This window comes from Hyla sarda, unplaced genomic scaffold, assembly GCF_029499605.1.
Source record: "Hyla sarda isolate aHylSar1 unplaced genomic scaffold, aHylSar1.hap1 scaffold_330, whole genome shotgun sequence".
NCBI classification, from domain to species: Eukaryota; Metazoa; Chordata; class Amphibia; order Anura; family Hylidae; genus Hyla; species Hyla sarda.
Window position 1 is genome coordinate 230592 of NW_026610043.1, and position 17428 is coordinate 248019.

At 43.3% G+C, this 17428-nt stretch overlaps 10 pseudogenes; all 10 read left to right on the plus strand.

The window, feature by feature from the left end:
- Positions 1-1148: 1148 nt before the first annotated feature.
- LOC130330108 (U2 spliceosomal RNA) lies at positions 1149-1412 on the plus strand (annotated as a pseudogene).
- A 1471-nt stretch (positions 1413-2883) lies between these two features.
- On the plus strand, positions 2884-3147 carry LOC130330109 (U2 spliceosomal RNA; annotated as a pseudogene).
- A 1474-nt stretch (positions 3148-4621) lies between these two features.
- Positions 4622-4885, plus strand: LOC130330111 (U2 spliceosomal RNA; annotated as a pseudogene).
- A 1460-nt stretch (positions 4886-6345) lies between these two features.
- On the plus strand, positions 6346-6611 carry LOC130330175 (U2 spliceosomal RNA; annotated as a pseudogene).
- A 1466-nt stretch (positions 6612-8077) lies between these two features.
- LOC130330112 (U2 spliceosomal RNA) lies at positions 8078-8341 on the plus strand (annotated as a pseudogene).
- A 1464-nt stretch (positions 8342-9805) lies between these two features.
- Positions 9806-10071, plus strand: LOC130330181 (U2 spliceosomal RNA; annotated as a pseudogene).
- Positions 10072-11542: 1471 nt separating this feature from the next.
- Positions 11543-11806, plus strand: LOC130330113 (U2 spliceosomal RNA; annotated as a pseudogene).
- Positions 11807-13285: 1479 nt separating this feature from the next.
- On the plus strand, positions 13286-13549 carry LOC130330114 (U2 spliceosomal RNA; annotated as a pseudogene).
- Positions 13550-15021: 1472 nt separating this feature from the next.
- On the plus strand, positions 15022-15286 carry LOC130330170 (U2 spliceosomal RNA; annotated as a pseudogene).
- Positions 15287-16756: 1470 nt separating this feature from the next.
- Positions 16757-17020, plus strand: LOC130330115 (U2 spliceosomal RNA; annotated as a pseudogene).
- The last annotated feature ends 408 nt before the right edge of the window (positions 17021-17428 follow it).

Here is a 17428-nt window from a genome sequence, read left to right on the forward strand (position 1 = left end):
TGTGGTCAGTGAATGATAAAAACAAAATTTACCATCCATTGATGGATGGGAAATCCGCCATGAGGCATTTGTTTTTAGAAACTGCTGCTCACAACCAATGTTGCAATGGAGTGTCTCCATCTGCTGGTGGTATTGGAAAGGCATTAGTGCTATGACAGGGTCTGAAGAAGAAGAAGAAGAAGAAGAAGAAGACGGAAAAAAATATATATAAAAAGAAAAAGAGAGAGAGAGAGAGAGACTGACTTAGTGAGCGAGTGAGTGAGAGAGTGAGAGTGAGTGAGAGTGAATGAGTGAGTGAGTGATTGAGTGAGTGAGTGAGTGAGTGAGAACAAATGAGTTAAAGCAAGTGAGTGAGAGAGATCGAATGAATGAAAGTCTGAATGACAGAAAGAAAAAAGGATGAAGAAAGAAGCATGAAGAAAAAAAAATGTATATGGAGTTGCTGACATGAGTGCAATCTACAAAGCCGTTGAGGCTGATCCTCATGGGAGGATTATTGCACCAGGACCCTTAGCACTTTTAAAATGCCATTCAATGCCACGGGCTAGATGTAAACTGCAGATGACCATGTTGTGGTAGTTACCATGGATACCCAAGTGATGTGTGAGCTAACACATAGGCCCAACAGATTCCAAGAAGGCCAGAATCACCAGCGGCACCACCATCGATTGTCAGGTCACCCGGATTCAGCAAATACCAGAGTCCAAAATGATGCAGGTTTATACTGTTAATTTTCAGTTTATCGTTACAGTTGGTGTTATTCCATGTCGGAAGGGACGCAGCTACAGCCAGTGGGGTAACTAGAGACAGGCAGGCAGCTATGTGCAACAAAGGTAGGCGTGTTGTTTTCATATGCAGATCTGAAATATTGTCTTATATGCAAGAGGAGGAGTGATGGGGGTTCAGGCAAAAGCCAGGCTATGGATTGCATTGCTAAATGCTCCATCAGAGTGCAATGGTCACCTGTCCTTTTTTTAAGTGATGATGTGGGTTTAGCCTGTGCTGTATGTATGTATGTATGGGTGGCTGACTGCCACCCACCCAGAGAGTGTATGGGAGTCTGGTTGGCTGCCAGCCTTCCTTCCATTCCTATGAGTAATGTGAGTGCTCATGAAGGGGACATGGTTGGGTCCACCCCTTTCCCGGTTATCCCCTCTAGGCCTTTTGGCTTAGATCAAGTGTAAAAAAAGAAAGGATCTTGCGACAGATCGCATCCTGAGGCACGTTTTTTTTTGTGTGAATACTTGCACTTGGGTGACTTGTGAGCACATACTGATACATACGTTCCCTATCTGGGGACCATAAATTAAATGGATTTTTGAGAAAGGGAGCTGATTTGGAAGCTTGCTTCTGTCGCCCTATGCATTGACCCGATGTGGCAGTATCTTCGGGTAGTGAACAGTGCACCACCCCATTCCAGTGTTAAACAAGAAAGATTCTCATTTAATCCTCCGTGGGTGAGAATTTGAGTTTGAGAATTGGAGACCAAAATGATGAGTTGCACTGACTGGTTTATGAACGTCTATTCATTTAGCGTTTTAATGACCATGTTTGCACACTGATTGGAGTAAAAAAATAAAATAAAACTAAATAATAATAATCTAGCACACCTGTGCAGGTTTGACATGACATGACAGGTAGCTGTCTTGTGGGTGGTGCTGAATCCTGTTAAATGACATGAGGGTCTCATGCCTATACACAAGGGTGTGTCATTGCTGTTGCTTGACCATGCATTGGTTTCTGTGGTCAGTGAATGATAAAAACAAAATTTACCATCCATTGATGGATGGGAAATCCGCCATGAGGCATTTGTTTTTAGAAACTGCTGCTCACAACCAATGTTGCAATGGAGTGTCTCCATCTGCTGGTGGTATTGGAAAGGCATTAGTGCTATGACAGGGTCTGAAGAAGAAGAAGAAGAAGAAGACGGAAAAAAATATATATAAAAAGAAAAAGAGAGAGAGAGAGAGAGACTGACTTAGTGAGCGAGTGAGTGAGAGAGTGAGAGTGAGTGAGAGTGAATGAGTGAGTGAGTGATTGAGTGAGTGAGTGAGTGAGTGAGAACAAATGAGTTAAAGCAAGTGAGTGAGAGAGATCGAATGAATGAAAGTCTGAATGACAGAAAGAAAAAAGGATGAAGAAAGAAGCATGAAGAAAAAAAAATGTATATGGAGTTGCTGACATGAGTGCAATCTACAAAGCCGTTGAGGCTGATCCTCATGGGAGGATTATTGCACCAGGACCCTTAGCACTTTTAAAATGCCATTCAATGCCACGGGCTAGATGTAAACTGCAGATGACCATGTTGTGGTAGTTACCATGGATACCCAAGTGATGTGTGAGCTAACACATAGGCCCAACAGATTCCAAGAAGGCCAGAATCACCAGCGGCACCACCATCGATTGTCAGGTCACCCGGATTCAGCAAATACCAGAGTCCAAAATGATGCAGGTTTATACTGTTAATTTTCAGTTTATCGTTACAGTTGGTGTTATTCCATGTCGGAAGGGACGCAGCTACAGCCAGTGGGGTAACTAGAGACAGGCAGGCAGCTATGTGCAACAAAGGTAGGCGTGTTGTTTTCATATGCAGATCTGAAATATTGTCTTATATGCAAGAGGAGGAGTGATGGGGGTTCAGGCAAAAGCCAGGCTATGGATTGCATTGCTAAATGCTCCATCAGAGTGCAATGGTCACCTGTCCTTTTTTTAAGTGATGATGTGGGTTTAGCCTGTGCTGTATGTATGTATGTATGGGTGGCTGACTGCCACCCACCCAGAGAGTGTATGGGAGTCTGGTTGGCTGCCAGCCTTCCTTCCATTCCTATGAGTAATGTGAGTGCTCATGAAGGGGACATGGTTGGGTCCACCCCTTTCCCGGTTATCCCCTCTAGGCCTTTTGGCTTAGATCAAGTGTAAAAAAAGAAAGGATCTTGCGACAGATCGCATCCTGAGGCACGTTTTTTTTTGTGTGAATACTTGCACTTGGGTGACTTGTGAGCACATACTGATACATACGTTCCCTATCTGGGGACCATAAATTAAATGGATTTTTGAGAAAGGGAGCTGATTTGGAAGCTTGCTTCTGTCGCCCTATGCATTGACCCGATGTGGCAGTATCTTCGGGTAGTGAACAGTGCACCACCCCATTCCAGTGTTAAACAAGAAAGATTCTCATTTAATCCTCCGTGGGTGAGAATTTGAGTTTGAGAATTGGAGACCAAAATGATGAGTTGCACTGACTGGTTTATGAACGTCTATTCATTTAGCGTTTTAATGACCATGTTTGCACACTGATTGGTGTAAAAAAATAAAATAAAACTAAATAATAATAATCTAGCACACCTGTGCAGGTTTGACATGACATGACAGGTAGCTGTCTTGTGGGTGGTGCTGAATCCTGTTAAATGACATGAGGGTCTCATGCCTATACACAAGGGTGTGTCATTGCTGTTGCTTGACCATGCATTGGTTTCTGTGGTCAGTGAATGATAAAAACAAAATTTACCATCCATTGATGGATGGGAAATCCGCCATGAGGCATTTGTTTTTAGAAACTGCTGCTCACAACCAATGTTGCAATGGAGTGTCTCCATCTGCTGGTGGTATTGGAAAGGCATTAGTGCTATGACAGGGTCTGAAGAAGAAGAAGAAGAAGAAGAAGACGGAAAAAAATATATATAAAAAGAAAAAGAGAGAGAGAGAGAGAGACTGACTTAGTGAGCGAGTGAGTGAGAGAGTGAGAGTGAGTGAGAGTGAATGAGTGAGTGAGTGATTGAGTGAGTGAGTGAGTGAGTGAGAACAAATGAGTTAAAGCAAGTGAGTGAGAGAGATCGAATGAATGAAAGTCTGAATGACAGAAAGAAAAAAGGATGAAGAAAGAAGCATGAAGAAAAAAAAATGTATATGGAGTTGCTGACATGAGTGCAATCTACAAAGCCGTTGAGGCTGATCCTCATGGGAGGATTATTGCACCAGGACCCTTAGCACTTTTAAAATGCCATTCAATGCCACGGGCTAGATGTAAACTGCAGATGACCATGTTGTGGTAGTTACCATGGATACCCAAGTGATGTGTGAGCTAACACATAGGCCCAACAGATTCCAAGAAGGCCAGAATCACCAGCGGCACCACCATCGATTGTCAGGTCACCCGGATTCAGCAAATACCAGAGTCCAAAATGATGCAGGTTTATACTGTTAATTTTCAGTTTATCGTTACAGTTGGTGTTATTCCATGTCGGAAGGGACGCAGCTACAGCCAGTGGGGTAACTAGAGACAGGCAGGCAGCTATGTGCAACAAAGGTAGGCGTGTTGTTTTCATATGCAGATCTGAAATATTGTCTTATATGCAAGAGGAGGAGTGATGGGGGTTCAGGCAAAAGCCAGGCTATGGATTGCATTGCTAAATGCTCCATCAGAGTGCAATGGTCGCCTGTCTTTTTTTTAAGTGATGATGTGGGTTTAGCCTGTGCTGTATGTATGTATGTATGGGTGGCTGACTGCCACCCACCCAGAGAGTGTATGGGAGTCTGGTTGGCTGCCAGCCTTCCTTCCATTCCTATGAGTAATGTGAGTGCTCATGAAGGGGACATGGTTGGGTCCACCCCTTTCCCGGTTATCCCCTCTAGGCCTTTTGGCTTAGATCAAGTGTAAAAAAAGAAAGGATCTTGCGACAGATCGCATCCTGAGGCACGTTTTTTTTTGTGTGAATACTTGCACTTGGGTGACTTGTGAGCACATACTGATACATACGTTCCCTATCTGGGGACCATAAATTAAATGGATTTTTGAGAAAGGGAGCTGATTTGGAAGCTTGCTTCTGTCGCCCTATGCATTGACCCGATGTGGCAGTATCTTCGGGTAGTGAACAGTGCACCACCCCATTCCAGTGTTAAACAAGAAAGATTCTCATTTAATCCTCCGTGGGTGAGAATTTGAGTTTGAGAATTGGAGACCAAAATGATGAGTTGCACTGACTGGTTTATGAACGTCTATTCATTTAGCGTTTTAATGACCATGTTTGCACACTGATTGGTGTAAAAAAATAAAATAAAACTAAATAATAATAATCTAGCACACCTGTGCAGGTTTGACATGACATGACAGGTAGCTGTCTTGTGGGTGGTGCTGAATCCTGTTAAATGACATGAGGGTCTCATGCCTATACACAAGGGTGTGTCATTGCTGTTGCTTGACCATGCATTGGTTTCTGTGGTCAGTGAATGATAAAAACAAAATTTACCATCCATTGATGGATGGGAAATCCGCCATGAGGCATTTGTTTTTAGAAACTGCTGCTCACAACCAATGTTGCAATGGAGTGTCTCCATCTGCTGGTGGTATTGGAAAGGCATTAGTGCTATGACAGGGTCTGAAGAAGAAGAAGAAGAAGAAGAAGACGGAAAAAAATATATATAAAAAGAAAAAGAGAGAGAGAGAGAGACTGACTTAGTGAGCGAGTGAGTGAGAGAGTGAGAGTGAGTGAGAGTGAATGAGTGAGTGATTGAGTGAGTGAGTGAGTGAGAACAAATGAGTTAAAGCAAGTGAGTGAGAGAGATCGAATGAATGAAAGTCTGAATGACAGAAAGAAAAAAGGATGAAGAAAGAAGCATGAAGAAAAAAAAATGTATATGGAGTTGCTGACATGAGTGCAATCTACAAAGCCGTTGAGGCTGATCCTCATGGGAGGATTATTGCACCAGGACCCTTAGCACTTTTAAAATGCCATTCAATGCCACGGGCTAGATGTAAACTGCAGATGACCATGTTGTGGTAGTTACCATGGATACCCAAGTGATGTGTGAGCTAACACATAGGCCCAACAGATTCCATGAAGGCCAGAATCACCAGCGGCACCACCATCGATTGTCAGGTCACCCGGATTCAGCAAATACCAGAGTCCAAAATGATGCAGGTTTATACTGTTAATTTTCAGTTTATCGTTACAGTTGGTGTTATTCCATGTCGGAAGGGACGCAGCTACAGCCAGTGGGGTAACTAGAGACAGGCAGGCAGCTATGTGCAACAAAGGTAGGCGTGTTGTTTTCATATGCAGATCTGAAATATTGTCTTATATGCAAGAGGAGGAGTGATGGGGGTTCAGGCAAAAGCCAGGCTATGGATTGCATTGCTAAATGCTCCATCAGAGTGCAATGGTCGCCTGTCCTTTTTTTAAGTGATGATGTGGGTTTAGCCTGTGCTGTATGTATGTATGGGTGGCTGACTGCCACCCACCCAGAGAGTGTATGGGAGTCTGGTTGGCTGCCAGCCTTCCTTCCATTCCTATGAGTAATGTGAGTGCTCATGAAGGGGACATGGTTGGGTCCACCCCTTTCCCGGTTATCCCCTCTAGGCCTTTTGGCTTAGATCAAGTGTAAAAAAAGAAAGGATCTTGCGACAGATCGCATCCTGAGGCACGTTTTTTTTTTTGTGTGATTACTTGCACTTGGGTGACTTGTGAGCACATACTGATACATACGTTCCCTATCTGGGGACCATAAATTAAATGGATTTTTGAGAAAGGGAGCTGATTTGGAAGCTTGCTTCTGTCGCCCTATGCATTGACCCGATGTGGCAGTATCTTCGGGTAGTGAACAGTGCACCACCCCATTCCAGTGTTAAACAAGAAAGATTCTCATTTAATCCTCCGTGGGTGAGAATTTGAGTTTGAGAATTGGAGACCAAAATGATGAGTTGCACTGACTGGTTTATGAACGTCTATTCATTTAGCGTTTTAATGACCATGTTTGCACACTGATTGGTGTAAAAAAATAAAATAAAACTAAATAATAATAATCTAGCACACCTGTGCAGGTTTGACATGACATGACAGGTAGCTGTCTTGTGGGTGGTGCTGAATCCTGTTAAATGACATGAGGGTCTCATGCCTATACACAAGGGTGTGTCATTGCTGTTGCTTGACCATGCATTGGTTTCTGTGGTCAGTGAATGATAAAAACAAAATTTACCATCCATTGATGGATGGGAAATCCGCCATGAGGCATTTGTTTTTAGAAACTGCTGCTCACAACCAATGTTGCAATGGAGTGTCTCCATCTGCTGGTGGTATTGGAAAGGCATTAGTGCTATGACAGGGTCTGAAGAAGAAGAAGAAGAAGAAGAAGACGGAAAAAAATATATATAAAAAGAAAAAGAGAGAGAGAGAGAGAGACTGACTTAGTGAGCGAGTGAGTGAGAGAGTGAGAGTGAGTGAGAGTGAATGAGTGAGTGATTGAGTGAGTGAGTGAGTGAGTGAGAACAAATGAGTTAAAGCAAGTGAGTGAGAGAGATCGAATGAATGAAAGTCTGAATGACAGAAAGAAAAAAGGATGAAGAAAGAAGCATGAAGAAAAAAAAATGTATATGGAGTTGCTGACATGAGTGCAATCTACAAAGCCGTTGAGGCTGATCCTCATGGGAGGATTATTGCACCAGGACCCTTAGCACTTTTAAAATGCCATTCAATGCCACGGGCTAGATGTAAACTGCAGATGACCATGTTGTGGTAGTTACCATGGATACCCAAGTGATGTGTGAGCTAACACATAGGCCCAACAGATTCCAAGAAGGCCAGAATCACCAGCGGCACCACCATCGATTGTCAGGTCACCCGGATTCAGCAAATACCAGAGTCCAAAATGATGCAGGTTTATACTGTTAATTTTCAGTTTATCGTTACAGTTGGTGTTATTCCATGTCGGAAGGGACGCAGCTACAGCCAGTGGGGTAACTAGAGACAGGCAGGCAGCTATGTGCAACAAAGGTAGGCGTGTTGTTTTCATATGCAGATCTGAAATATTGTCTTATATGCAAGAGGAGGAGTGATGGGGGTTCAGGCAAAAGCCAGGCTATGGATTGCATTGCTAAATGCTCCATCAGAGTGCAATGGTCGCCTGTCCTTTTTTTAAGTGATGATGTGGGTTTAGCCTGTGCTGTATGTATGTATGGGTGGCTGACTGCCACCCACCCAGAGAGTGTATGGGAGTCTGGTTGGCTGCCAGCCTTCCTTCCATTCCTATGAGTAATGTGAGTGCTCATGAAGGGGACATGGTTGGGTCCACCCCTTTCCCGGTTATCCCCTCTAGGCCTTTTGGCTTAGATCAAGTGTAAAAAAAGAAAGGATCTTGCGACAGATCGCATCCTGAGGCACGTTTTTTTTTGTGTGAATACTTGCACTTGGGTGACTTGTGAGCACATACTGATACATACGTTCCCTATCTGGGGACCATAAATTAAATGGATTTTTGAGAAAGGGAGCTGATTTGGAAGCTTGCTTCTGTCGCCCTATGCATTGACCCGATGTGGCAGTATCTTCGGGTAGTGAACAGTGCACCACCCCATTCCAGTGTTAAACAAGAAAAATTCTCATTTAATCCTCCGTGGGTGAGAATTTGAGTTTGAGAATTGGAGACCAAAATGATGAGTTGCACTGACTGGTTTATGAACGTCTATTCATTTAGCGTTTTAATGACCATGTTTGCACACTGATTGGTGTAAAAAAATAAAATAAAACTAAATAATAATAATCTAGCACACCTGTGCAGGTTTGACATGACATGACAGGTAGCTGTCTTGTGGGTGGTGCTGAATCCTGTTAAATGACATGAGGGTCTCATGCCTATACACAAGGGTGTGTCATTGCTGTTGCTTGACCATGCATTGGTTTCTGTGGTCAGTGAATGATAAAAACAAAATTTACCATCCATTGATGGATGGGAAATCCGCCATGAGGCATTTGTTTTTAGAAACTGCTGCTCACAACCAATGTTGCAATGGAGTGTCTCCATCTGCTGGTGGTATTGGAAAGGCATTAGTGCTATGACAGGGTCTGAAGAAGAAGAAGAAGACGGAAAAAAAAAATATATATAAAAAGAAAAAGAGAGAGAGAGAGAGAGACTGACTTAGTGAGCGAGTGAGTGAGAGAGTGAGAGTGAGTGAGAGTGAATGAGTGAGTGAGTGATTGAGTGAGTGAGTGAGTGAGAACAAATGAGTTAAAGCAAGTGAGTGAGAGAGATCGAATGAATGAAAGTCTGAATGACAGAAAGAAAAAAGGATGAAGAAAGAAGCATGAAGAAAAAAAAATGTATATGGAGTTGCTGACATGAGTGCAATCTACAAAGCCGTTGAGGCTGATCCTCATGGGAGGATTATTGCACCAGGACCCTTAGCACTTTTAAAATGCCATTCAATGCCACGGGCTAGATGTAAACTGCAGATGACCATGTTGTGGTAGTTACCATGGATACCCAAGTGATGTGTGAGCTAACACATAGGCCCAACAGATTCCAAGAAGGCCAGAATCACCAGCGGCACCACCATCGATTGTCAGGTCACCCGGATTCAGCAAATACCAGAGTCCAAAATGATGCAGGTTTATACTGTTAATTTTCAGTTTATCGTTACAGTTGGTGTTATTCCATGTCGGAAGGGACGCAGCTACAGCCAGTGGGGTAACTAGAGACAGGCAGGCAGCTATGTGCAACAAAGGTAGGCGTGTTGTTTTCATATGCAGATCTGAAATATTGTCTTATATGCAAGAGGAGGAGTGATGGGGGTTCAGGCAAAAGCCAGGCTATGGATTGCATTGCTAAATGCTCCATCAGAGTGCAATGGTCGCCTGTCCTTTTTTTAAGTGATGATGTGGGTTTAGCCTGTGCTGTATGTATGTATGTATGGGTGGCTGACTGCCACCCACCCAGAGAGTGTATGGGAGTCTGGTTGGCTGCCAGCCTTCCTTCCATTCCTATGAGTAATGTGAGTGCTCATGAAGGGGACATGGTTGGGTCCACCCTTTTCCCGGTTATCCCCTCTAGGCCTTTTGGCTTAGATCAAGTGTAAAAAAAGAAAGGATCTTGCGACAGATCGCATCCTGAGGCACGTTTTTTTTTTTGTGTGAATACTTGCACTTGGGTGACTTGTGAGCACATACTGATACATACGTTCCCTATCTGGGGACCATAAATTAAATGGATTTTTGAGAAAGGGAGCTGATTTGGAAGCTTGCTTCTGTCGCCCTATGCATTGACCCGATGTGGCAGTATCTTCGGGTAGTGAACAGTGCACCACCCCATTCCAGTGTTAAACAAGAAAGATTCTCATTTAATCCTCCGTGGGTGAGAATTTGAGTTTGAGAATTGGAGACCAAAATGATGAGTTGCACTGACTGGTTTATGAACGTCTATTCATTTAGCGTTTTAATGACCATGTTTGCACACTGATTGGTGTAAAAAAATAAAATAAAACTAAATAATAATAATCTAGCACACCTGTGCAGGTTTGACATGACATGACAGGTAGCTGTCTTGTGGGTGGTGCTGAATCCTGTTAAATGACATGAGGGTCTCATGCCTATACACAAGGGTGTGTCATTGCTGTTGCTTGACCATGCATTGGTTTCTGTGGTCAGTGAATGATAAAAACAAAATTTACCATCCATTGATGAATGGGAAATCCGCCATGAGGCATTTGTTTTTAGAAACTGCTGCTCACAACCAATGTTGCAATGGAGTGTCTCCATCTGCTGGTGGTATTGGAAAGGCATTAGTGCTATGACAGGGTCTGAAGAAGAAGAAGAAGAAGAAGACGGAAAAAAATATATATAAAAAGAAAAAGAGAGAGAGAGAGAGAGACTGACTTAGTGAGCGAGTGAGTGAGAGAGTGAGAGTGAGTGAGAGTGAATGAGTGAGTGAGTGATTGAGTGAGTGAGTGAGTGAGTGAGAACAAATGAGTTAAAGCAAGTGAGTGAGAGAGATCGAATGAATGAAAGTCTGAATGACAGAAAGAAAAAAGGATGAAGAAAGAAGCATGAAGAAAAAAAAATGTATATGGAGTTGCTGACATGAGTGCAATCTACAAAGCCGTTGAGGCTGATCCTCATGGGAGGATTATTGCACCAGGACCCTTAGCACTTTTAAAATGCCATTCAATGCCACGGGCTAGATGTAAACTGCAGATGACCATGTTGTGGTAGTTACCATGGATAACCAAGTGATGTGTGAGCTAACACATAGGCCCAACAGATTCCAAGAAGGCCAGAATCACCAGCGGCACCACCATCGATTGTCAGGTCACCCGGATTCAGCAAATACCAGAGTCCAAAATGATGCAGGTTTATACTGTTAATTTTCAGTTTATCGTTACAGTTGGTGTTATTCCATGTCGGAAGGGACGCAGCTACAGCCAGTGGGGTAACTAGAGACAGGCAGGCAGCTATGTGCAACAAAGGTAGGCGTGTTGTTTTCATATGCAGATCTGAAATATTGTCTTATATGCAAGAGGAGGAGTGATGGGGGTTCAGGCAAAAGCCAGGCTATGGATTGCATTGCTAAATGCTCCCTCAGAGTGCAATGGTCGCCTGTCCTTTTTTTAAGTGATGATGTGGGTTTAGCCTGTGCTGTATGTATGTATGTATGGGTGGCTGACTGCCACCCACCCAGAGAGTGTATGGGAGTCTGGTTGGCTGCCAGCCTTCCTTCCATTCCTATGAGTAATGTGAGTGCTCATGAAGGGGACATGGTTGGGTCCACCCCTTTCCCGGTTATCCCCTCTAGGCCTTTTGGCTTAGATCAAGTGTAAAAAAAGAAAGGATCTTGCGACAGATCGCATCCTGAGGCACGTTTTTTTTTGTGTGAATACTTGCACTTGGGTGACTTGTGAGCACATACTGATACATACGTTCCCTATCTGGGGACCATAAATTAAATGGATTTTTGAGAAAGGGAGCTGATTTGGAAGCTTGCTTCTGTCGCCCTATGCATTGACCCGATGTGGCAGTATCTTCGGGTAGTGAACAGTGCACCACCCCATTCCAGTGTTAAACAAGAAAGATTCTCATTTAATCCTCCGTGGGTGAGAATTTGAGTTTGAGAATTGGAGACCAAAATGATGAGTTGCACTGACTGGTTTATGAACGTCTATTCATTTAGCGTTTTAATGACCATGTTTGCACACTGATTGGTGTAAAAAAATAAAATAAAACTAAATAATAATAATCTAGCACACCTGTGCAGGTTTGACATGACATGACAGGTAGCTGTCTTGTGGGTGGTGCTGAATCCTGTTAAATGACATGAGGGTCTCATGCCTATACACAAGGGTGTGTCATTGCTGTTGCTTGACCATGCATTGGTTTCTGTGGTCAGTGAATGATAAAAACAAAATTTACCATCCATTGATGGATGGGAAATCCGCCATGAGGCATTTGTTTTTAGAAACTGCTGCTCACAACCAATGTTGCAATGGAGTGTCTCCATCTGCTGGTGGTATTGGAAAGGCATTAGTGCTATGACAGGGTCTGAAGAAGAAGAAGAAGAAGAAGAAGAAGACGGAAAAAAATATATATAAAAAGAAAAAAAAAGAGAGAGAGAGAGAGACTGACTTAGTGAGCGAGTGAGTGAGAGAGTGAGAGTGAGTGAGAGTGAATGAGTGAGTGAGTGATTGAGTGAGTGAGTGAGTGAGTGAGAACAAATGAGTTAAAGCAAGTGAGTGAGAGAGATCGAATGAATGAAAGTCTGAATGACAGAAAGAAAAAAGGATGAAGAAAGAAGCATGAAGAAAAAAAAATGTATATGGAGTTGCTGACATGAGTGCAATCTACAAAGCCGTTGAGGCTGATCCTCATGGGAGGATTATTGCACCAGGACCCTTAGCACTTTTAAAATGCCATTCAATGCCACGGGCTAGATGTAAACTGCAGATGACCATGTTGTGGTAGTTACCATGGATACCCAAGTGATGTGTGAGCTAACACATAGGCCCAACAGATTCCATGAAGGCCAGAATCACCAGCGGCACCACCATCGATTGTCAGGTCACCCGGATTCAGCAAATACCAGAGTCCAAAATGATGCAGGTTTATACTGTTAATTTTCAGTTTATCGTTACAGTTGGTGTTATTCCATGTCGGAAGGGACGCAGCTACAGCCAGTGGGGTAACTAGAGACAGGCAGGCAGCTATGTGCAACAAAGGTAGGCGTGTTGTTTTCATATGCAGATCTGAAATATTGTCTTATATGCAAGAGGAGGAGTGATGGGGGTTCAGGCAAAAGCCAGGCTATGGATTGCATTGCTAAATGCTCCATCAGAGTGCAATGGTCGCCTGTCCTTTTTTTAAGTGATGATGTGGGTTTAGCCTGTGCTGTATGTATGTATGTATGGGTGGCTGACTGCCACCCACCCAGAGAGTGTATGGGAGTCTGGTTGGCTGCCAGCCTTCCTTCCATTCCTATGAGTAATGTGAGTGCTCATGAAGGGGACATGGTTGGGTCCACCCCTTTCCCGGTTATCCCCTCTAGGCCTTTTGGCTTAGATCAAGTGTAAAAAAAGAAAGGATCTTGCGACAGATCGCATCCTGAGGCACGTTTTTTTTTGTGTGAATACTTGCACTTGGGTGACTTGTGAGCACATACTGATACATACGTTCCCTATCTGGGGACCATAAATTAAATGGATTTTTGAGAAAGGGAGCTGATTTGGAAGCTTGCTTCTGTCGCCCTATGCATTGACCCGATGTGGCAGTATCTTCGGGTAGTGAACAGTGCACCACCCCATTCCAGTGTTAAACAAGAAAGATTCTCATTTAATCCTCCGTGGGTGAGAATTTGAGTTTGAGAATTGGAGACCAAAATGATGAGTTGCATTAACTGGTTTATGAACGTCTATTCATTTAGCGTTTTAATGACCATGTTTGCACACTGATTGGTGTAAAAAAATAAAATAAAACTAAATAATAATAATCTAGCACACCTGTGCAGGTTTGACATGACATGACAGGTAGCTGTCTTGTGGGTGGTGCTGAATCCTGTTAAATGACATGAGGGTCTCATGCCTATACACAAGGGTGTGTCATTGCTGTTGCTTGACCATGCATTGGTTTCTGTGGTCAGTGAATGATAAAAACAAAATTTACCATCCATTGATGGATGGGAAATCCGCCATGAGGCATTTGTTTTTAGAAACTGCTGCTCACAACCAATGTTGCAATGGAGTGTCTCCATCTGCTGGTGGTATTGGAAAGGCATTAGTGCTATGACAGGGTCTGAAGAAGAAGAAGAAGAAGACGGAAAAAGATATATATAAAAAGAAAAAGAGAGAGAGAGAGAGAGAGAGACTGACTTAGTGAGCGAGTGAGTGAGAGAGTGAGAGTGAGTGAGAGTGAATGAGTGAGTGAGTGATTGAGTGAGTGAGTGAGTGAGTGAGAACAAATGAGTTAAAGCAAGTGAGTGAGAGAGATCGAATGAATGAAAGTCTGAATGACAGAAAGAAAAAAGGATGAAGAAAGAAGCATGAAGAAAAAAAAATGTATATGGAGTTGCTGACATGAGTGCAATCTACAAAGCCGTTGAGGCTGATCCTCATGGGAGGATTATTGCACCAGGACCCTTAGCACTTTTAAAATGCCATTCAATGCCACGGGCTAGATGTAAACTGCAGATGACCATGTTGTGGTAGTTACCATGGATACCCAAGTGATGTGTGAGCTAACACATAGGCCCAACAGATTCCAAGAAGGCCAGAATCACCAGCGGCACCACCATCGATTGTCAGGTCACCCGGATTCAGCAAATACCAGAGTCCAAAATGATGCAGGTTTATACTGTTAATTTTCAGTTTATCGTTACAGTTGGTGTTATTCCATGTCGGAAGGGACGCAGCTACAGCCAGTGGGGTAACTAGAGACAGGCAGGCAGCTATGTGCAACAAAGGTAGGCGTGTTGTTTTCATATGCAGATCTGAAATATTGTCTTATATGCAAGAGGAGGAGTGATGGGGGTTCAGGCAAAAGCCAGGCTATGGATTGCATTGCTAAATGCTCCATCAGAGTGCAATGGTCGCCTGTCTTTTTTTTAAGTGATGATGTGGGTTTAGCCTGTGCTGTATGTATGTATGTATGGGTGGCTGACTGCCACCCACCCAGAGAGTGTATGGGAGTCTGGTTGGCTGCCAGCCTTCCTTCCATTCCTATGAGTAATGTGAGTGCTCATGAAGGGGACATGGTTGGGTCCACCCCTTTCCCGGTTATCCCCTCTAGGCCTTTTGGCTTAGATCAAGTGTAAAAAAAGAAAGGATCTTGCGACAGATCGCATCCTGAGGCACGTTTTTTTTTTGTGTGAATACTTGCACTTGGGTGACTTGTGAGCACATACTGATACATACGTTCCCTATCTGGGGACCATAAATTAAATGGATTTTTGAGAAAGGGAGCTGATTTGGAAGCTTGCTTCTGTCGCCCTATGCATTGACCCGATGTGGCAGTATCTTCGGGTAGTGAACAGTGCACCACCCCATTCCAGTGTTAAACAAGAAAGATTCTCATTTAATCCTCCGTGGGAGAGAATTTGAGTTTGAGAATTGGAGACCAAAATGATGAGTTGCACTGACTGGTTTATGAACGTCTATTCATTTAGCGTTTTAATGACCATGTTTGCACACTGATTGGTGTAAAAAAATAAAATAAAACTAAATAATAATAATCTAGCACACCTGTGCAGGTTTGACATGACATGACAGGTAGCTGTCTTGTGGGTGGTGCTGAATCCTGTTAAATGACATGAGGGTCTCATGCCTATACACAAGGGTGTGTCATTGCTGTTGCTTGACCATGCATTGGTTTCTGTGGTCAGTGAATGATAAAAACAAAATTTACCATCCATTGATGGATGGGAAATCCGCCATGAGGCATTTGTTTTTAGAAACTGCTGCTCACAACCAATGTTGCAATGGAGTGTCTCCATCTGCTGGTGGTATTGGAAAGGCATTAGTGCTATGACAGGGTCTGAAGATGAAGAAGAAGAAGAAGAAGACGGAAAAAAATATATATAAAAAGAAAAAGAGAGAGAGAGAGAGAGACTGACTTAGTGAGCGAGTGAGTGAGAGAGTGAGAGTGAGTGAGAGTGAATGAGTGAGTGATTGAGTGAGTGAGTGAGTGAGTGAGAACAAATGAGTTAAAGCAAGTGAGTGAGAGAGATCGAATGAATGAAAGTCTGAATGACAGAAAGAAAAAAGGATGAAGAAAGAAGCATGAAGAAAAAAAAGTGTATATGGAGTTGCTGACATGAGTGCAATCTACAAAGCCGTTGAGGCTGATCCTCATGGGAGGATTATTGCACCAGGACCCTTAGCACTTTTAAAATGCCATTCAATGCCACGGGCTAGATGTAAACTGCAGATGACCATGTTGTGGTAGTTACCATGGATACCCAAGTGATGTGTGAGCTAACACATAGGCCCAACAGATTCCAAGAAGGCCAGAATCACCAGCGGCACCACCATCGATTGTCAGGTCACCCGGATTCAGCAAATACCAGAGTCCAAAATGATGCAGGTTTATACTGTTAATTTTCAGTTTATCGTTACAGTTGGTGTTATTCCATGTCGGAAGGGACGCAGCTACAGCCAGTGGGGTAACTAGAGACAGGCAGGCAGCTATGTGCAACAAAGGTAGGCGTGTTGTTTTCATATGCAGATCTGAAATATTGTCTTATATGCAAGAGGAGGAGTGATGGGGGTTCAGGCAAAAGCCAGGCTATGGATTGCATTGCTAAATGCTCCATCAGAGTGCAATGGTCGCCTGTCCTTTTTTTAAGTGATGATGTGGGTTTAGCCTGTGCTGTATGTATGTATGTATGGGTGGCTGACTGCCACCCACCCAGAGAGTGTATGGGAGTCTGGTTGGCTGCCAGCCTTCCTTCCATTCCTATGAGTAATGTGAGTGCTCATGAAGGGGACATGGTTGGGTCCACCCCTTTCCCGGTTATCCCCTCTAGGCCTTTTGGCTTAGATCAAGTGTAAAAAAAGAAAGGATCTTGCGACAGATCGCATCCTGAGGCACGTTTTTTTTTGTGTGAATACTTGCACTTGGGTGACTTGTGAGCACATACTGATACATACGTTCCCTATCTGGGGACCATAAATTAAATGGATTTTTGAGAAAGGGAGCTGATTTGGAAGCTTGCTTCTGTCGCCCTATGCATTGACCCGATGTGGCAGTATCTTCGGGTAGTGAACAGTGCACCACCCCATTCCAGTGTTAAACAAGAAAGATTCTCATTTAATCCTCCGTGGGTGAGAATTTGAGTTTGAGAATTGGAGACCAAAATGATGAGTTGCACTGACTGGTTTATGAACGTCTATTCATTTAGCGTTTTAATGACCATGTTTGCACACTGATTGGTGTAAAAAAATAAAATAAAACTAAATAATAATAATCTAGCACACCTGTGCAGGTTTGACATGACATGACAGGTAGCTGTCTTGTGGGTGGTGCTGAATCCTGTTAAATGACATGAGGGTCTCATGCCTATACACAAGGGTGTGTCATTGCTGTTGCTTGACCATGCATTGGTTTCTGTGGTCAGTGAATGATAAAAACAAAATTTACCATCCATTGATGGATGGGAAATCCGCCATGAGGCATTTGTTTTTAGA